This window comes from Haliaeetus albicilla, chromosome 3, assembly GCF_947461875.1.
Source record: "Haliaeetus albicilla chromosome 3, bHalAlb1.1, whole genome shotgun sequence".
Lineage (NCBI taxonomy): Eukaryota > Metazoa > Chordata > Aves > Accipitriformes > Accipitridae > Haliaeetus > Haliaeetus albicilla.
This window is the reverse complement of record NC_091485.1, coordinates 57068318-57090714: the sequence shown is the minus strand read 5'-3', so window position 1 is coordinate 57090714 and position 22397 is coordinate 57068318. Positions and strand designations below refer to the sequence as shown.

The 22397-nt window shown below is 36.8% G+C and overlaps 1 long non-coding RNA gene across 1 annotated transcript in view; it reads right to left on the bottom strand.

Annotated features, from left to right (window-relative positions):
- Positions 1 to 5438: 5438 nt before the first annotated feature.
- The window catches only part of LOC138684600 (uncharacterized), a 28849-nt gene continuing 11890 nt past the window's right edge, over positions 5439 to 22397 (bottom strand). Inside the window, exons 2-5 of the long non-coding RNA XR_011323849.1 lie at positions 19499 to 19650; positions 13640 to 13786; positions 12166 to 12243; positions 5439 to 6278 (exon numbers count right to left, since the gene is read on the bottom strand). This is a non-coding gene — a long non-coding RNA (uncharacterized lncRNA). The remainder of the gene's footprint in view (positions 6279 to 12165; positions 12244 to 13639; positions 13787 to 19498; positions 19651 to 22397) is intronic.

The window sequence follows — 22397 nt, the reverse complement described above, 5'->3', positions numbered from 1 at the left end:
TCCTGATGCAGAAGACAGTGCTGTTGAAAGAAAAGCATTTGGAAATGCCCATTAAGAGAGAAAGGATTATGAAGCAATTGGTGGTTTGTTCTGTGAATGAGCTGCAGTTAATGGTGCATGTAAGTGGAAAGAATGTGGAGCCTTTAGCTTTCTGCTTGAAGCTCAGCTTCACTCAAAAAAGAGGTGAAGGAGGCAGGGGTTGAAAAAGAAACTTCTTTGTGCCTTTGCGGCACCTCCGATTGGTAAAAATAATTGGAAAATGGTTGTCCTAGACAGGTGTCAGGCATGGAGGGGGTGGAGGAAGATTTATGCCTTAATTAGGAAATACAGTTGCAGTTGCCATTGTGTAGTTGCTATGAAAATAAGAGCAGCTACTGCTTGTGAAATCTGACGATGTTATGACTTCAAACTAGAGCAAAGTAATAAGCAAAAAACATGTAAGGTTAAAGATACTTGCATTTTTTTTGTTATGGCACTTTGTAACAGACACTGTGACTGACAAATATAGTGAATTCTGATTTCATTTGAAAGAACTAAACTAATTACTAAAGAACCTCTGTTAGATCACATTATAATATGGACAAATCAATGGTATGTTGTCGTGGTTTAACCCCAGCCAGTAGCTAGGCACTACGTAGCCGCTCGCTCACTTCCCCTCCACCCAGTGGGATGGGGGAGAGAATCAGGAAAGAAAAAAGTAAAAGTCACAGGATGAAATAAGAACATTTTAATAGGACAGAAAGGAAAAAAATAATAATGATAATAAAAATAATAATAAAATGAGACTGTGCAAAACAAGTGATGCACAATGCAATTACTCACCACTTGCCAACCGATGCCCACTTAGTTCCCCAGCAGTGATCACCCCCAGCCCCACTCCCCCCAGTTTATATACTGGACATGACATCACATGGTATGGAATACCCCTTTGGCCAGTTTGGGTCAGCTGCCCTGGCTGTGTCCTCTCCCAACTTCTTGTGCCCCTCCAGCCTTCTTGCTGGCTGGGCATGAGAAGCTGAAAAATCCTTGACTTAGTCTAAACACTACTGAGCAACAACTCAAAACATCAGTGTGTTATCAACATTCTTCTCAAACTGAACCCAAAACATAACACTGTATGAGCTACTAGAAAGAAAATTAACTCTATCCCAGCTGAAACCAGGACATATGTTTAATTCTAGGACAGCCTTTATATAAGATCAGAGTATGAGCTATTAGGCTGCACAATTATTGGCTTGTTTAATTTCACACATCTGTTATCATAGTGATCCTTATTTTCCATCAGTGATGCCACCATTATCACTACACTTTGCGCACTTCTCTAAAATAATTTGATATGGATTCATGCCTTGTAATTGTTGAAATTTGACTGAAGTGACTCAGATAATTACCTAGGACTGTCTTGAAGATAGGGATTACACCTTCCATCCTTTCACATTTTGAGGACTGCATTTTGAAGGCAGGTGTAGCCGTGGTGTGTTTCCTGATTCCGCACAGCTGTGCTGTGATGGATGTGTGGTTGTCATGGAAGTTCACCCAGATTACACAACTCACTAGTCTGGGACTTTGGTAATGATCATTAGTACCGATATAGCGGGATATAATCTTTGACTGTGCCTGATACAGGTGAAATCAAAAGTATGGTAACTGGTGTTCTCTAGGAACTTAGTAGGGAGTCCATATTCATCCTTACAACAAGCATGAAATGAAACACTACTGGTCAAGAAATGTGTTTTGGTTTATATTGTAGTGTTTTTATCATTAAAGCTGTGGTAGTTCACAAATTCTTTTCTCAGTCTCTACTTATCTTCTACTTCTCACATAAAGCCATCCTGAAATGGCTGGTTTAGTTTTTTGCTTTCCTACTCGGCTTTTCTGAGTTACAGTACTCTTTCAGTTGTTGTCATTATTTATCAGAAGGGAAGTCAATCTTCTGTGGCAGAATGAGTAGTTACATTGAAGTCTCTTACAAGATCATACAGACCCTCATCCTGACTACAAGAATGACTGATTATAGACTGAGGTGAAGGTCAAGTCCCATCTTATTTTTAGGTGCTCTTCATTCTTTCCAGCATTAATATTTATATGCGTAGGTCTCCTGAATTCTGTGTGGTTATGATATGTGACTGAGAAATACTTTCCTACCATGTGGTTCTGGTTGTCTTTGTTTTCTATGTCCATTGTTGGAACTAGTCCTCTTTTTTCATTATTTTTTTCATGATTCCTAGTTGCCAAGCACTGCTTGATCTCTCTGCTATCACTGTGTCTTTGCTCAGAGTCGAAGAAAGGAGAGGTTTATGTACCAAGACCAGACAGCCCATTGACTCCACCTCCACCAATTCTGTCTCCTTTACTAGGGCCAAAACCAGATGTCTCAGAAGGAATTTCAGAACAGAGAAAACATATAGTGAAATAGTCAGTAATTTAGTCATTCCAAAATATTCTTCCAGCCTCCAATATTTTGTGGCTCAAGAACTTCCTGATCCTGCAGCTGTGTGTCTGAGTACAATGATCATGAACAGAAGAAGTAAAATAATACAATATTACTAATTTTGCCTAACATTACAATAAAACTGCACTGCCAAAGTGAAATGTATGCATTTCACACAAGCTTTTAACAAGGGCTTAAGTGGGTGAATCTAGCCATGGCACTAAAGGTGGTGGCAGGCTACTGCTATGTGCACTGATCTGCTGCTGTAAACTACTGACACCATAGCATGGGCAGCAGAACAGAAGATATTCAACACAACTCTGGTATCCTGCTAGCACCTTTTCTGATGCTGCCTTTTGTGGTTTGATGTAACTGTGAGCTGTGATGGCTGAGGAGAGAGCAGACTGATTTTTCAGACATACCTACTATCTCCATGACGATTTTCAGCACAGGATCAGTTAGGACATCTGAGGGTAATGATGGCTTAACACTGTTGTATTAAATAAGGAAGCCCTAACTTCCGAAGTAGGAGACTCAGACTCAAAAGCACTCTTGATGTGAGCTCTGCATCCAACTCAAGCTAAGCCAGATGAAAGAATAAACATCTGGATTCTCGTTCCTATGAGCTGAGGCCTCTTGGAGACCTCTAGTCACCTTATGAAATTTTCGGCAGCCCAAACAGTGGTGATAAACTTCAGTAAAGACATATCTGTTACTTATTGGCATTTAAAACAGCTAGGGAGCATTATTTGGCAGTAAATCTACTGTGTTTCAACAGCAAACATGCTTTAGTAAATAACACATGCTTGTAAAACATCTGTGTATTACACAAATTTAAAGGCTAAAGAATTTGTTAAAAATAAGCATGAACTTAATAAAAAACATTTTATGTCCAAGTCCCTAATTAAACTGCTGTAGCCAATTTAGCATAACTTCAAACTCTTCCTGCCATGCCTTCTTTTACAACTGTATCACATTCCACCATAAAAGGAAAATCTCTGTTGATAATGTTTGATATCTTTAGTCTACTGGAGCCAAGCATAACTAAATCATATCTTCATTGTATTTCATATTCTGCTTACTAATATTTGTGCTATGCGGCTAAGTTTCACCAGAAAAACGGTCAGTATATCCAGCAAATGAAGTAGAATGGAAAGGAGAGTAAATTAAAAAGCTTGTTTCGATAGTGTAATTTATATAGGCTAAACCAATGTAAATCTTAGACTGTCATGGTCTTCCTGGTTTCTCAGAAGAGCACCTACTGGTGCCTGCTGCTGCACAAAATGATAATATTTGTATAGGTTTCTTCAACTCTGGCCTTAGTTATAAATATTTCAATAGATTTTCATTTAATAGATTTATAGCTTTCATGTCTTGTTTCCATGACTTTCCCAATTCAGTCATGCTTTTCTCTCCCCTTTATATAAATGCCTTGGGTCATTTGCTTATTTTAATCTGCATAGAATAATTCTATCTCAGCCTATTCAGATAGAGCTGAAGTTTTTAATAAAAGTGATCTGTAAATCCCATGTGGAACCACCAGGGAGATACCAGTTGGTACAAAAAAACTTCTGCTTACTTCTGTTATCAGGTGGTACTTTGAAACCCAAATATTGTTTAGGCGTTTATTCCTTGGAGTTTTTAAAGAGAGGTGAGAATATTTAGGCTTCTAACGTGGGCATTTCAGTTGGACAGGCTAAATATAAACAAGCTTGGCAGTTATTCAGTTGGATTATAACCTGGAGAAGCATTTGTTGGGACAGGCAAAAGATATTTTGGTTCTTGTTCTGATACTGTCACTGATTTGTTATCTTGCCCTGAAAAGCTCACGCCATCTCTTTATTGGTTCCTTTCCTAATTTTTGTCTGCCTTGGCTTTTCTTTTTTTTAATTCCTTTTTTTTAAAAATCTCATCAGGGTTGGGACTGTCACATTCTAGCACATTGCGAAGTACCTTGCATAACCCTGTCCCAGTCCCCATGCAGGATCAGCACTGTTCCTGCAGTACCATATGTAAACATCTGGGAATTCTCAAAATTAAAGTTCAGGGATCCAAAAGTATTAAAAATTGTTTTCCAAGTCAGTCACTCTGTACTAGTTTTTTCTTGGGAATTTTCAAAATATATTTTTTATACTAAGGCACAGTATGCAGTTATCATGACAACCACAAACTGTCAATCATTAAGAAAAAAAGTCCCTTCTTCATGACAGAGTCCTCAACAGAAGGGTCTCTGAGGCTTCTTCTGGGTAAGGGAAAGAACCAACAAAGAACACACACGTATACACGGTGCTAAATTCTGGACATGGAATAATGCATCATATTAAACAGGTAGTACTTCCTTACAAAATTGCCTGGGTCAACATTCTAGGAAAAGACAGTACCTTAGATGGAAAAGAACTGTGGCATTCTGATATCCAAACTGATGATTCAAGTGTCAACTGAAGGAAAAATACACATGCCCAATCCTTTTTCAAGTAGATAATGCTGTTCCAAGCATCATGCTGAATGGGCGACAGATGTACAGAAGACAGGAAAGATCCTGAGATTTTCCTGGCTTTAATGGCATTTTCAGAGAACTCTACAAAAAAAGTTCTTCTGGTGTAAAAATGATTTACCAGCTGAGCACAACTTTAAAGCTGTATAAATTAAGAGAGTGTGTGTGTGTGTGTCAGTAGATTTAAGGACAGCCTACCACATGTTACGCTTGGACTGAAAAACTGAGCTAGCTTTATAGAGAATTCGTGCCACTCAGAAATAATGATTAGACTGAATTCAGATTTATTTTTCCCTCTGAAATGCCCTGAACAACTCCCTTAAATTTTCCAGAAGGCAAGTGAGGTGGAAAGTGACACCAAATCTGTCCCTTTCATCAAAAGGAGTCATTACAGATGGAGCAAGGAGAAAACACTTTACTGATCCTACCAATAATTTCATTAACCAATCAGTCCCCTGAAAGCAAGATACTCAGCTAAATTCAGTGGAACAGAATGGCTTATGCCCAAGAGAATGCAATAACCTACAGAGCCATTTTCATGCCCTTACCTAACTTAATGATGTCATTGTTTTATCCCAGAAGAGCAATTTCGGACAACAGGACTCTGAGGTGTCCATCATGAAACATGATGGACACTGTAGCCTTCCATTTTGCAAGACAGTTTCAAAAACCTAGAAGGCACCACATTCAAACCTGGCTATCCTGCTTGTTGGTATGAAGTCTTGGCTCATTGGGACTCCTGGGCACCTGGGCCTTTGGTAGATACGTGGACATTTGGGTAGCTGTGTTGGAAGCAACTTTGGCACATAGGAAATACAAGTGCTTCCCAGAACATTAGCAGTGGAGGCACATGGTTTTTCATGATTTAAATCTTAGGTCTAAATGCCTCACCTTAGCTCCAGCTCTTGGGTGCTCAACTACAGGAAACACTTTAGCAGCAGAGGCTGGGTCCAGTTTGACATCTGTCCAGAATTCCCTGTGCTAATAATATTTTATTACATTTTAGAGAATTCACAGCAAGGTTCCTGCTACATAACTGCTCAGGACAGGTGGACACCAGACTACAATAATGCAATACTATAAATTTTTTAGTAAACTGGATCCTATATGATTGCTATTACATTTTAATTACTATAATTATTTTACAGGTATTTCAAACATAAATTGTGTCATCACAACTGTGTTACTTATTGTTTAATTGAAATAAAAAAGCCTTACATATTTTTCTATCTTGGAATAAAATCCTTCCCTATGCCCCCCTAAAATTTGCACAGCATTTATATAGAGTTTACTACTCACAGTGGAATTGTAGCTTAAAAGATTGGCCAGCTGGCTATGACTGAACTCTTGTCTCTGTAAGAGAAAAAAAAGTCAGTGACTCAAATACAAGCATATTGATATTATAGACTAATGTAAAAACTTCTCTTTAAACTTTCATTTATCACTGTACAAGGAAAATATACTTATTATAAAGCATTATGACATTCAGATACTAATAAAATAAGTTTTCCCAAGCACACACTCTCTTTATTTATAGTTCTGGGTAAAATGTGATTATTTGTTTACCAATATGCAATATTTAGTATTACCACTATTCATTACCTATTGCAGGGAAGAATAATATGTAAAAAACTTACACTAGCTAACATAGCTCTGATTAGTTGCCTACATGGTCTACTGTCCAAACTGGTGATATTATTTTTTTAAAATATACTTATTTCAAGTTCTAAAATTGCAAGAGTCATAACCTGTTTTGGTGACCACTTTACTAGATGAGAACAAGAAAAGTTAGGAACAACAGATTCAGCATTTTAGGGAGATGTAGGCAAAGATTATTTTATCTCATTTCATACTGAAACATACCATGTGAGTGGCTTTTATGCATGTTTGGAAGAGATCATGGTCTGGGTTAGTAAGTATCACAGCAGGTCTACCTGTGGTATGGCTGTTAATGTGTGCTTGGCCTTTGGGGCAGAGGGTCTGCATTGTAAAGAAATGCTTGAGTTTGAATGCTGGTCCTTCATATTTGTTTATTAGTATTATAAATCCAAACCCACCCCTTATTCATGTAATTTATGGGTTTTCCTTGTAGTGCTTAGTGGCAGAACTGTATTTGTACAGGATAGATTGGAAAACCTAAAAACATTAAAACAAAAGGGTTAAAGCATTATCCCATGCTCTACTGACAGCTGTGACCAAATATTTACCTCTAGTTACATTGTTTATAAAATGAAGCGTTGTTCTTCTCACATCCTTGAGGCTTTCAACTACTGTCATACACTACTGCAAGGCTGTAGAAGTAAACTCTTTCCCAGTTCTTTCTCTTCAAAATGAATTTGAGAAACTCAGATGTATTATTAAACATTCATTATTCTTCTTGTGTTGGTTTTTGTAATTTTTTTTATTTCCATGTTCTTGGATTAAGATTTTTTTAATTGCTTAAGTAGATAATTAGATATATAATTAAGCTTAGACTTTCAGTACTTGTACTTACAGTAGAAACATTCTATTATGCTGCTTTTGGTTTTGGGCATGTGTTGCTGTTCCTGAATCACTGCTACACATACTTGGAGATTCAGACAGATAACCTTAGTTGTAAGGTACCAACCCTGCAACAGCAAAATTTTTGAGTGTGTGGCCAGAATTCACGAGCAGCAATAAAGACAACAGTTTTTTCATGTATTTAAAGTTGAACATGATTATAAAAGGTTTGTGGCATCAGGGAGCTAATGCTACTACCAATCATATTTCAAAAAAACATTGCTGAACTATTATAGTCCTTACCTCTTGTATTAGAGGAACATAATTCTTAGAAAGACTTCCTAAATGGAGATCTGGCTAGTGTTCTAGGCTGTCTCATACAAAAGGCTTTATTTTTGTTAGCTATTGAATAACTTTGTGTATCGATCAAGCCTGAGATTTAGCTCCCATATTTTTGTTAATCTAAATAAGTTAATGTAGTTTCATATACATAGATCAGAAGGGTGTTTTTTGCATGCTGGGTATCTTACAAGAAAAACAGCGTGGCAAAATTTAAAATGCCGATGAAGTGTTCTCTATGTTAAACATAGTGAGGCAAATTTCTCTTCATGGGTATGTGTATTTACGATTTAATAGCAGGTGAATTTTCAACCCTAAAGAGAAAGAAAAATCCCTTTTGCGCTAGTTATAATATGACAATAGTTCTGGAAATTTATAAAGCACTGGACCAGCTATGCTTTCATTGTCTGTTGAAGATACGACCTCAAAGACAAAGCAACAATCATAGTTCCATGTACACTACCCTTTCTCCCTGTTTCCAACGTATACACCACATGACCAAAGATTTTGTTGTTGAGATACAATCTCTCTGGTTTTCCTCCAGAAGACCAGAATACCACAAGCAGCCACTGACAGAACTTCACCATGTCTTCTTACTGTCAGTGTTGCAAAGCCCCAGCTCGACACTGAAACACGATCTGGGACTTGTCAGAATTTAGTTGATGATACTTAGATTTACACATGCATATGAATTTATTAACATAAATAGAATATTGATGCCTATGTGGACAAATAGCTGTTCATTGGTCTCCCAAGTATCTCTTTCCTTAATAAAAGTGGTTTAATTTTTTTTTTCATGTAAAAGATTTTTTGCACTCATATCCAGATGAGTATAATTGAAAAATAAAACCTTACAGTGACAATGTAACTTTTAATGAGTTTACAAGAGCAAACAGCTAAATGAAAGTTAATACTATGTTAAGTTTGAAAAGTTAGACACACGTGTCAGAAAACTTTAAAAGTTGAATATCAAATCTTGGTTTTGTAATTGACATGTTTTAATTAATGGATAGGTTTGATTGTGTTTTAAGTTATCTGAACATGGTTTTGTTTTTCTTAGTTATATTATTACTGCTACTAATTTGGGCAGACACTGAACCTGTGACACACTATACAAGAATGAAGGTATGGTACTCTGCCAAGAAGAGCCCTTCTTAATTAAAAAATGTCTACATCAGTTTTCTGAAACTATGACAAAACAATGAAATTGCTAGACAAAAAATGGCACTTTTAAAGAAAACTAGGAGCATAAAAAGATGGAAATAATACAGAAACATATCTTCAAGGCAAATACTGCAACTACCAAATGAGCAATATTAGGTTCAACAACATGTAGAATGATTTAACGTATTAGGGGCTTGACCCTATTGAAATCAATAGAAAGAATTCCAAAGAATTTTGAGAGCTTTGGAAACAATCCAAAAAGTAAACTGATACTCCTAGGGGACAATTTTTGCATACCTCTTCTGGATTGTCATTTACATTCCTATTGAAAATGTCGTTTACCTTAGTATTAATGTAAAGAACTAACAGGGATCGTTTACCAACCAGCAATTATATTTCATTCTAACATTATTACAGAAATACTGTGCTTTTTATAAGACTGTAGGTGTTTCTTTCCTATAAATATTTAATAACATCCAATCTTGCAACACTTAGCAGATTAAATGGCTTTTGTCAAATACATCTAGGAAGTAACTATAGCTTTTTCTGTAGAGGTATTTGCCTTTAAAATTACTTTTTAATTGTTTGTTGTTTTAGGGTTAAAGTCTACAAATAGAATAGAATATAATCTGAGTTTCTGGCCTTTCATCTGTACTGACGGGGATCATACTGAAGACTGTTTTATTACTGAACTTGTAGTCTTGTTTGGTAAAGATTGTTATCAACCGCAATGTTACACTAGGGTCAGTAAGGGAAGAGTTTCGCTGACTGAAGGTCTCAGATTTGTTTTCTTCAAACAAGAATGTCCTTGAAAACATTTTTATGTTACCATTATGGTCACTGTAAATCACCAGCCTGCAGTTTTAAAGTTTAAAAGCTGACAAGTTGGGACTTTGAAGCTGTCACCAAACTGTTTCTCCACTGGCCTCTTACTCATGATGGTTCAGAGTGCTAGTCTCTGTACAGGAGTGATCAAGCTTTGAGTGATCAAGCTTTCTGTGCTGATGAAAACGACACTACTCCATGAAAACAGAGGTACTGTCCTGCTCTGCTTCTCTAACATTAAGCCTATGGTCTCACCAGACCGGGTGCTTTCCAGCAGATACAAACCTCTAGTAGACCATAGGCAGGTGATGCAAATCAGAACACTCATCTTTCTGCTCTGTACTCAACTAAGTCAGTCATCAGAGGAACTAGTATTTACTGTTGGGTCTTGATTTCCCTGTTCCCTCTCTGCTGGGTTTCCAGCTGTATGGAAGAAGGGAATTACACGTCTTTCACCCAGTGGGATGTACTTGGGTGATCTAGGGGGAAGGATTTAAGGCAGAGCTCCAGAAGCTCTGGGTCCCAATCAGCATGGAAACTTGTTCTGGAAGACTTCCAGAAAAATTGGGTAATTGAGGTGTTGGTGTCCCAATTTCTTCCCTGTCGTATCAGAACATATTCAATAACTTTGGTTTCAGAGCTGCACTATAAAGTATGAGGGATTTATATTCAGAGTCATAACTGAGTGCACATTTTCTTCCTGAAACACTCCCCCTCAAGGACAGCAAAGTTGGCAATCTTGCCTTGTGACTGACACCGTGGCAATTGTTTCATTAGTAAGCTAGACAGAAAACCTAGCTATCAAACCCAGCTCTTTAACATCAGCATTCTTTTTTTGGTTTTGGTAAGATTTGAAGACAGGTAATATGTAATGAAATCCTTTCTTTTCTGAACTACTAGGAGAGATCAAAATCTCTGGTTAGTATTCAAAGGAGTCATTTGGCATAGAAATACATAAATAAGTGATTATTGTTTCCTTGGAAAACAACAAATTAAAGTTGCATTTTCCATTCATTCACTTACAATCAAGTCTAGCAACTAATATTTATCTATAGCTTTAATTTGTGTGCCATATTTAACGAGTCTGTTTCGCACATTACAAGACCAAAATAGTTGCAGAATATTAAATCTTTAACTGTCTTGTTTTCTTTTCTAGTTTAGTTTTTTTAATGATAAGAGATGGCTTTTTATGCTTAAATGAAATGTTTGCATTTAAAGCTTGTGTTTTGTGTATCTTGGAACAGAGCTGTGAATATTGAACTGATTACTAAAATATCTTGAAAACCAAATTTGTTTTTTTAAAAATATCTTTTGGTGCACAAAGACTAAAATGCCACATCCATTCAGATTTTTTTTTTATTTACAAAATAGTCGTGAAATAAAAAAATAAAAACACATACTTGGTTTTAATTATAGAAGGTAAAATTAAAAAAAAAGTCAAAAAAGTCTAAATCAGTTTAAAGTGTGATTGACATATTTGCATAGCTCTACAAATATCTGCATACTCAAGAGCCTGTATTCTTGCCAGTTAATAGCCAAAACGTATCAGCAGGAACACTAAAAGTTTCACTGCTGTTTTATCCAGGTTATCCTGAATTTTCTCCTCCCCACTATCTGTATATTTATCAATATACCTAAGTAAGTGTGTCACACAATGTGGATGGCTAAATAAGATTGATACTCAGATGTGGTATTACCTAAATTTATATTCTGATGTTTGTTTTGTTGTTCATATATATTAAATATCAGAAGATATGTTACAGACAAAAAAGTGAGAGATTTGAAAACAGATGTTCCTATGCAACCCTTTAATCGATAGACATTGGCATAACCTTGAAAGAAAAACTTGACTGAAATCAGTCTCAGCTGGTGCATAAAAAATAAGGCTTTCAGGAAGCCATGAAAATATTTAATATGGAGGACAGTACCAGAAATGATTTGAAAATGAAGTGAGTGAAGTGCTATTCTGAGCAGAGAAAGATTTTTTCTTGGCTGGTGCAGTACTGATGTCAGTCATGAGACTGACGCTGCAACTGCTCTTCCTATGATTAACCAGCACTGAACATACACTTGACACATCCGAGATTTGTATCTGCTCAGGGGAGGATGGAGGTAATGTGAGCCTCATGTTCTCACTCTGACTGTGGCCAGCTATTGGCAAACGCTGATCCTTACACAATCCCAAACTGACATGCTCCAATACTATTAATCTGATTCATCTGTGTTTGCCTTTCATATACACTCAAATGCATCCTGAGGAAGAAGGACATGTTTTTTAAAAAAGCAGAATATATGAGCCTGAGGGATGATCTATTTTGATAGTGGTCCCTCTATTTGCCATACCAAAGAGGAAAATGATTTACTGTATCAGGCCAAAAATACTTTGCATTTCCAGCCCTTCCCAGTAAAATATTATGTTTAATGCTCTCACTACTTTTGAAGGCTTGGTCAATAAAGCTGCTGCTTGACAGGTTCTTGACTCTTAAAGTTGTTTTCCTTTGGCCAAGATCTGCAAAATAAGGTAATAAATGTGTTAACAATAAAGTCCTGATGTATAATTCTTTAAATAAATGTGAATATTTCAAATTATTTGAAGCAAATCAATTAACACTCATTTTTAATAGTGATTTAAGCACTTAGATACAAAATTCCATTGGCTTCTCATTGAAATTCAGGTGCAGGAACCAGTCTCTTCTGGTTCCTAAATCACTCAATTCCTGCTAGGCATAGAGCATTGCAGAATCCGAGGTACCTGAAGGACCTGATCCCAAAACGATGGGGTGAGGGAGATGAATAGGTGACTAAGGAAGCGATCTTCAAAAACAGGTAGAAAATTGTTGGAGTAGTCAGGGGGACAGGTGCTGCCTTGTGCTGTGACCACGAAAAATCACGAGCATATCCTATTTTCCAGTTACATGGTTTAATCATCAGATTACAGGCTGTTCTGGATTAGGATGCTGTCAGTCTTTCCTCACAGAGTTGTTCTATTTGGTGTGATTAACTAAACGTTTACCGGGCCAGAGGTGCCATGATTGACTTGTGACTCTTCTTTGAAATGCAGAGTTCATGAATAAATTTGGAATTCACTGTCACAGGGCCTGATCCTTTACAGATACTTTTAATTGTGGTGTATTATAATTAGCTGAACAGTCCTGTTTAACTCAATAACTAAACAAGTGTGTCAACTTTGGTAGGGCTGGAGCCTGAAAGAATGAGAACAATGTTCAATGAGATAGATACTTCTCCTTTGTTATGAACCTCAGCATTCATAATCTAGCCAGAGCTAGTTAATTAAGTTTTTCTCAGGCTTCCTTGGAAATGTTACTTAGAGGTCTCCTTAGCAAAATCTGGTGTAATAGAATAGGATATTTCTACTCTAGGTTTGAGTTCTCGGTGTCTAAGCAAGCTTGACTATGTGCCTGGTCATCTCCTTATAACAAAATCTGCAACCAGAAAGTCCAGTACCTCCTTCTTTGCCTCCAGGCATTGGTGAGATCAGAGCCAAGTTTTGCTCATAAGCAGGATCCTGATTTGGCAGTACGGCCTCTTGGTCCTCATGGCAGCACGGCCTGTCCCTACCAGTGCCACCCAGCTCCAGCTGTGACTGTGCAGCTGCTGGACCATCTTTCACAACACTGTTTCATTTCTTTTAAACTGAGATCAGTGAGACACAGTAACCAGGCAGACACCTTATAATAATATTTTAATCTTGGATTAAATTTTTCTTTGTAAAAAAAAATAACAATTCAAAAAAATCCTAAAAAACCCACTCTAGTTACTTTGCTCATTACTTCACTCAGACATACTGAACACAACTGAGTTGCCTTACCTTTCCTAAATATGATGATTGTATTCAGCTCAGCTTTAAAACCAACTTCTTTCCAGCAAAAAAGTCCCAATCTTACGATTTGGGGCTGCTTAGCTTTCCCCATCCTTGTCAGCTCCTCCTGGTCTCTGCCAAGGGCAGAGCTGATCCCACAGGAGATGCCCTTTGCTCTTTCACAGATGTGCTTTTCCTCTACCCAGATCCTCTCCCTTAGACCACAGGCCATCTGATAAGAGGAAGTTATAGAAAACATTCATTTACTGGATAAATGATGCTGAAATGGTTTTTTACACTGAATTTATAGAGATAAAATTCATTAGAATGTTAGACTTAGACATTAATTTCACACAGAATATAAAAAACAACAGTGTAAAAGTATGCAATCTAACCATCAAGCCTAGATCCTGTATCAGTCAGCATAAGAATATCATCTGCTTCGAAAAGAAATATTGAAGACTATTCTTTTTTTTCTACCTGAATTCCACATCATCATCACTTTGTCTTTCAGGACTACTGATTAATTATTTTATACTTCTCTTACTGCAGGAATAGCGTTCTGTAGTACATGACAGAAATGTAGACACGTAGACGTGAAGGAGAGTCATACTGTCCAGGGTTAGCAGTGATAATACATAGTGTCACCATGAAAGCATCCATTGCCCAAAGGGTCATAGAAGTTGTGCCCATATCAAAAAACACTTATCAGTAAGTACACCGAGTTCTCTAGATTATTTGGCATCAGTGCCACAAAAATAGGTTTCCTATGACCAAAGGTGGTGTTTTTGATTCATTCTAAGGAATGAGTACTCATTCACTCTTTGTATTTGAAGATGTGCTGCCAGGATGCCTTCACCCAGCCCAAAGCCAAGGAGTCCCTCACTGTAGTATCCGTAGATAGCTGGTTGCCATTTCATGCCTCAGATACTCCATCCCTTCCCTTCTTGTAGATTTCTGTGCTGCATGAAGCAACACACCAGGGCCAAAATTTCCTCAACAGATGCTAGAATTACAGACAGAAGAAAACGCAGTTGTCCCTGTCTCCAACACCGACTGAGTCAGAAGAGACCCATGCGTTGCACCAGTCATGTATATCTGTAGAAAGACGGCAAAATGGTTAGCATGTTATTCCTGTGAAAAGTGGAAAGGCTGTGGGAGAAAATGTTAAGCAACCGATTTTGTTTCCTTAGCAATTTGTTAGTCTTCAGGATATTAACAGAGATGAATCCATTTGTCTGTATGAAGCTATTAACCCTGATCTCAGTCACTTGGTGATTGAGTGATCTCAATCATTTAGTGAAACACTAAATGTGTAAGAATGTATTCATAGAAGGCTAAAGAAAAGTAAAACACAGAGATACTAAAGCTGTATGGTAGAAATAAGGTATAATTTTCTCAGCTATTATAATTTCAGTTTTGAAAATAAATGTCACTTTTCTGAAATGATATATTACTATAGATTTTAGAAAGAAATATAATAGAAAAATCAACTTCGGTTTTGTTTTGAGACAGTAATTCCATGTAACCAAGGGAATTATGCACCCCACCCTCAATACTAAAAATACTTTTAGCATATTTGTTTAGCTGGAATTTTGAATAATTTCACAAAATGAGTGTTTTCTTAGGATGACTGTGATATCATGGTTTTTTACACACATATTATTAATCTTTGAATGTTCACAGGCCATTTCTAAGGTACGCACTAAAGGTAGTGAAAACATGCATAAGTCTTTTAGGCTTAAATAATGATATACCAGGATTTAGATTTTTTAAGTGTCTGGACATTAGTATACCTGCTATAGCATATGTACTCCTGCTGCAAGTATAAGCAAGGGCAGGCATGGGATCTAAGATGCCAGAATTCAAATAGTATGATTAAACTGCAAATATGAGAGAATAATTCCAGTTTGATCTGCAGCAACTGTGGTAATGATGAGTTTGTGAGCTTACAAGTATGTTCATTTCCTTGTGTTCAAATACAGCTCCCTTTTCCCAGACTCATCCCAGCCAGCTTTAGACACTTAACTAAGGCAGCTAAGACAGGAAATAGTCACCAGCACACAGTCTATGTATCTAGAGATATCAGTTTGCTGATTGGGCAAAAAGTCCCTATCCTATCACTTTGTGATGGGGCATGAGACTTCTAGATGGCCAAAAGCAGCATGACATCAATCCTACTGCTGGCTTATTAATTGCAGACAGTTGAAGGAAGAGGAAATATATTTATCTTTTCTGTGTCAGCCACCGTAACTCACGAGAGATAGGGTCTGTTTCCTGCTTGTTCCTGAAGTTATTGCATTGTGTCACGCTATCATTCTGACTTTCCAAGCTTTACAAGATTAACTTATTTTATGAGTACTACTTAACGCAGCAAACATGGCTAGTGTTTTAGCAGTGAGCTGTTTTCTCAGAAGTCCTGTGTGCATGTTTCCAGGTATATTTTATCAGGATCGTTCCACTTGAGATCAATGACAATTTAGGTCTTGCTTGATTAATCCCTTTTCCTTTGCAGAAGAAAAAGCTTTTACATTTTGCAAAGAGAGAGCAATACCCGTTGTTTACAGTAAAACATTTTCATGTGAGTGAAAGTATGTGAATTTAAATACATTTTTTTACATTTCTTTGAAATTTTTGTGTTTTTATTGACATATGTTCCTTGAGTCTATTTCCATGTGTTTCAACTTCATTTTAATTATTTCTTTTTTACAGCATGCAGTTCTGGTGATCATGTAGCCTCAGACAGCTATCTTTGATACATTTCACTGGTAGCTTCAATAAACAATTTATGACTGTAATGTTTCTATGACTGTTGAAAATACTGCGGAAATTAATTTCTATATACTTGGTAGTGTAGTCCGAGATATGTTGTGTTTATATGGAAAACTGAAATTATAATCCAGTCCTGTAATCTTCATGATTTGTAAACCTGAACGGTGATATTGTAGAAGCACAGAATGACTCAAATGAGAGGAATCCTCTGGAAGCCATCTCGGCCAACCTGCTGCTCCAAATAAGGCTCACATTGAGGTCAGATCCAACTTCAAAGTTAGATCAGTTGTAGCTTATGCTGAGAGGCATTGCTCTATTCATTCCTCTGTTTTTCCCCACCTTTCTGCATTCTGCAGTGACATGGTTTTTACTGCTGACATTGGAAACTCCTGATTAAGTAACTGGCAGAGTATGACAAGAATGACCTTGGCAGCATTCTAACTTTGCCATCTAAATGCTTGATTTGTGATTCTTCCATCTTAGGCATCTTCAGAGGTCGATTCATTCCATCTAAAAAAAGTGTCTGAAGTATGAGGTATTATTTTTCTCCACGTTCTAAAAAATTATATTAGCAAGCTAACTTCAAGCAAATTTTAGCTCAGAGACAGCCAAATTCAGGTAAAAAGTGTTCCATGTCTGTTGCCTTTGGGCTTTATGCTCACAAGTAGATGAGAAGAGCAAACCGGTCCCTGAAAACTGGGTTTGTAATAGGAAGGAGATGCACTTTCTTCTGCCTCTGTATGGCTGTGCTTAGATTTAAAAGAGCTCACTGAGATAAAGCATGAATTCTCACCAGTGCAAACAGAAGCAAAATCAGCCTCTTGGTAATTGTTTTTCATGCTGGAATGTGTTATTTATTTTATATCCATCCTCTCATCTGTGAAAAAGTGGCTTGGTGACAGCCAAAAAGGCTTAGGACAGATTAGATCCAGACTTGTGACACAAAACATTTATTTTCAGCTGGAGATTCAAAATGTTCTATTCAGCAGACATTAAAATAACTCAGAATGTTGTTCTGTGTCTTTGATGTATGAAGCCTGAAGAAATGTGGCTGCCAGCTTTATCTGATTACTGAATCTTTATGGTCTGATACATTCTAGGATGCAGAGTTCAAAAGATGTTTGCATTAGACTATATAGGTAACCTAGGAATTGTCAGATTTAAGCAGACCAGTTACCCATTATCCTCTCTCCAAGTAAGTAAAGTATTAGCTGCTTAAGGGATAGGTTCCAGAGGTCATCAGTAGCGAAGGAGTTGCATACCGTATGTAACTTATCCTGCAGCCTTGTTGCATATAATTCTTTAGCCATGTCAATTAACCACTGAAGAGTTATATCGTATATGAAAAAGTTATTTTTAGATTTTGTTGAGTTCTTTACTTGCACAAATCCCTATGATAAAGATTTTTATATTTAAATGACTCATTACAGAGAAAAGAAGTTTCATTTTCTCAATGTAGAAGACTTTGCCTATTCATTTTATCATATGTTCCAGTCTTAGCCTTCTTAAACTAATAAGGAACAGCTGCAGTTTAGGGATATTGAGCCTAGTAGAACACTTTGATGACATAGATGCAACTCTTCATGAACTAAATAGGTTATTTGGTTGCTGCTTTACTTTCATATTCAAGTCCAGTTAATCAATGTGATGAGACTAAAAGGAGGGAAGTCTGGACTTGGAGACTCAAAACAATCTATCTCTTCTTTCTTTCTACTATATTCCCTCTCTTGCTCTTCTATACATTTTATACAGTATTTCTTAGGCTTCAGACAGTAAGATTTGATGTATCAAAATGTGCTATGGAGATGCCCATATTGAAAGTTAATGGGTTCTGTCTTTTAATTTATTCTTTTCTCTTCATTCATTTTCCAAAACCTTAAAATAATCTAAAACATTTTCAAAAGTGTTTGACGTGCTTAGAGGGTGAAACTTGAAACTTTTCATTACTTTAGGTGTTTTCCTCCTTTATCATGCTTTTTATTACTTGTGTGTTTCCCCATCCCCAAACTCTTTACTATCAATCTTTAATATTTCTCTTTTTCATCATTTCCATGTCCCATTCTCCCCTTTTACGAGATCACTTCTCCTTGGTTTGCAGTGTTGTAATAAGTCCATGTATTTTACATTTAAAAAAAAAAAATTATTCCGGAATGAATAAATTACAAATTGGCCTTTACTTTGTGTTTCTGGTTGACCAGAAAATCTCTTGCTTTTTATTAAAACCTACTGTCATGCAGAACTCTGCTTTGTCTGAGCTCAGTAACCTCTTTCCCCATAGCTTCCATGCTCAGTTTTAGGAGTGAGAGCTTTGAAAATAGTTTCATAGCTCTCCTGCACAAGAAGAGTTTTTAGGCTTCTTGGCTACACTGGGAATCTGAAGGTCTGAGAAAACAGTCCACATTTTCCCATCATAGGAGCATTCTCTGCCCCAAAAATGTTAATTCCCAATGTGGATGACATATTCTCTTTTGGTTCAATGCTAGACAGCTGAGGCCAGGCATAAGATGAGCCATCTCTAAAGAGAAGGTAAGACATAATTGCGTTACAAACTGGTAGAAGTCAGACTTGTTTAACAGCAAATACACTAGTTTTGTTCTTCCCGCAAAAAACATTCGAGGAAAAGTTTTGTATAATTATAGATAATAAGCTCACAAATATTGTGGACTTGGATTTGCTTAGAACTTTTGAATGAGACACTTCCTATTTTATAATACAGTTACACAGTTTAATTCCTTGGTCTCCTTCAGAGATCTTCAAAGGAAGTGTCATTAAGTGCTTTGTAAAGGATTAGAAATGGGGTTTCTGCTGAATGATGAAGCTCCTAGACAATATTATAGCATAAATAAACAATGCCACACAATGACATGCTTTGCCATATAATAAGCCTTTCTGAAGAGAAGTCAATATTTTTCTTTTACTATCCAAAGCTATTTTAAGCATGATAGTCCAATTGTGAGATTTTTCTGAGTTTTTTTTAATTGCCTTCCATCCCATTAAAAAAGACATATATGTATTAAATTAAGAGAAATTGTTAATATAAATTAACAATTTTTCTGCCCTATCAAAACAACCCCAAAACCAAAACCCTCAAAACTACTTTCAAAGAGAAGAGAGAGAGATGGTTAATAAAGGTACACCTAGATCATTGAAAATGACTTGAAGAATGTCTTACCATCATCTCTCCAAGAGTAGATGTGCTGTCCATCCTGCATACTTTGATGATCTCCAAAATCCATTCAGTATAGTCAGATAGTTGCAAAAAAAGCAGAGATCAAGTCCTACAATGCTCCAGTTCACAAGCAGTTTCAGTTGGGAATGCTGGTGCTAGAAAAGGTAATTGCTAAGTGTGGCCATTAGTTACCTCTTGCAATCATTAACTATATAAATTAATTAGTTTGAGAAACAACACTACGCAGAGCTGCTGGTGGTGAGAAACTGTGTTTATGAGACACCTTTGTCCACATAACTCACATTCTCCTTTTTACTCCTTCTTAATTGGGACTGTCACTGACCTTTCAAACATTAAATGAGGCAAGAGGGCTGTCGCTGAAAAACAGAACAAACCAAAACAAATCATTCACCTGAAGTCCCATAGAAAGAATCCCTTTTTTCCCCTGAATGTCAATGCCTTTTCCCAGTCATGAAAATTATGATATAGGCTGTTGAATTAGTGACAGCTTTAACAGAACTAGAAATGAGATACTAATATCATTAGAAAATGAGAATTACCTTTGGATTAAAGGAATACTTTTGTTTAATTCTGACCCTGGAAATTCACTAGATAATAGCTTTTGAAACTGTTGCATTTGTGAAGAAATGAAACCTACTTTGAATAAGTTAGTTAATTATTTTTTTTCTTTTGGTGTTTCTTCAGTTCAGAATTTCCTTCATGAACATGCTCTGGTTTTAGAGCAGAGAAGTAGAAACTACACCAGTTACACATTACGTGACTCTGTGCCTATAAATATATGGCAGTCTCAGATTTGATGCCAAAGCTCTATGGACTCCAGTCAACAACTGGCACTTAATTCAATTGCCTAGCCTAAGTTATTGTAACTAAGCCATCTGAAGGTTCATGTAACCATCCTACATTTATGCAAGTGGCAGCTTTATTCCAGGAATAAATGAAACTTAATCAAATGCTTACTAAAATCTCTGGAAATTGGAACATTCCCACTAGCATTCCATGTTTATCAGCATTAGTGGACATGTTGCATAGACATTGCTTGGGTGGTGCCAAGCATTGCATACAATAAGGAGGAGTTTAAAAATTCTCCCCCAGCAACAGTAACTGAGTATCTTAAAGTCGGGCTAAAACTTCAGAGTAATGGCAAAAGGCCTGTCTCTGACTTGGGGGTCCCTTGTATTTCCTCTCTCCTCCACCTAACCTCAAGGTCCTATTTCACTGCATTTGGTTTGAGAGACTTTCTAACAGCTGTTTTCTAGTATATTTTTCTCATGGGCAAGCTGGTATCTCCTTCCTCCCAAGTCTTACTTCTCAGGAAAATCTGAACTGCATTGGCCAAAATCCCCTTGAAAGATTTCAGTTTGAGTCAGCTACCCTGGTGGCTCAAAATGTAAGTGACTGAAAGAAGTAGCTTATGATAAGAAGTCTTTGGCAAATTTAATGACTGATAACATTGAAAATCCAGCCTAAAATGGCATATAAACTAATCTAACTTGTCTAACTCAATTGTGCTTTAAATAAGATGGGGTTCATTTCCAGTTTTTTCCTTTCTTCCTTTTTTTTGGGTTTTGGTTTGGTTTGGTTTTTTAATAAATGACTCAAATCTAACTCATATCTATTTAAAGAACTTCCACTTTTAAGGTATGGGAAGCTGAATCTGATTTTGGCCAAAACCTATGAACATTTTATATGTTAACTTCAGTTGTTGAGCATCTGGGATTGATCACACTGAACCTGCGTTAAAAAGAACACATTTGATGAATCCCAGATGTTTTAATATGGCACTGCCTCCCAAACTAACTGGATCAGGATGGGAAACAAATGAAAGGTGAATGCTTTAAAATTAAAGACCTAAGTAGGCGTAAATGTAGGCAACGTGAAGGTGATGGAGATGGTGGCATTCTGTCCCAATAGGTGTGGGGGCTCTACATTTTCTCTATTCGGTTGCTTTTGAGGGCTGAAATCTCACACACACATTGAACTAGAGAAAAATGTTTAACCTTGCCAGTGAAGATGGTGTTTGGATCCAGTCTCTCTTACTGGTATCTGCGCTTCAGCCCTGTTTCATTCTGCAGATGGGCATGGTAATAGTTTTCTAGCAACCTTTAATGGAAAACTAATAGACATGGTAACTCCAAGGATAAGCAAAGCAAAGCAAAGCAAAAGTGGTACTCAGATAATGGGCTGGTAAATTTTTACCAATTTCTACACAGCAGAATAAGAGATAGAACAGCTAATGGATAAAAAGGCATATGGTAAGTTTGTTAACTTTTTCCTATAGCTGACACACACAAGCATAGTAACGTCTTTGACTGTATCACTTCTCTCTTTTGGGCTATTTTCTCATCCAGGATTTTGGCTAAACCAGGCATTTCAGTGCTTCATAAAATAATCTCAAATTTAATCTTCCCTGCTCTCCTACTTCCAACCCACTTAAAGTGTGAGAGAATTGTTTATACAATAAGAAGTTTGATGTTACTGCAGCTTGGAGAGTTGTCCATGGCTTTTGCTAGTACAATGAACATGGCGAGGGGAAGAATCTTCTGTTTCCCTGTAGTGGCAGATCAGCAAAAGTATAGTTGTTACCTTTCCCAAATTGCTTTGTAGGCTTAAATAACCAGTACTCATGCTTTGAGGCCTTTGATTAGGCCAAGCAGAATTAAAAAAAAAAAAAAAAAAAAAAGAAAATAAAAAGGAAAAAAAAGAAAAGGTAATAATATTGACTAAATATTGCAATTCAGGCCAAACAGGAAAGGAGCCTGACATCTATCGAAATAAAAGAAAATTTACTATTGCTTGTACTTAAAAAGTAACGGTTTTAGCTGGAATATGTCATCTATTGTTCCAAGGCATCCTGGGCATTCACATCTTGATTGTCCATATC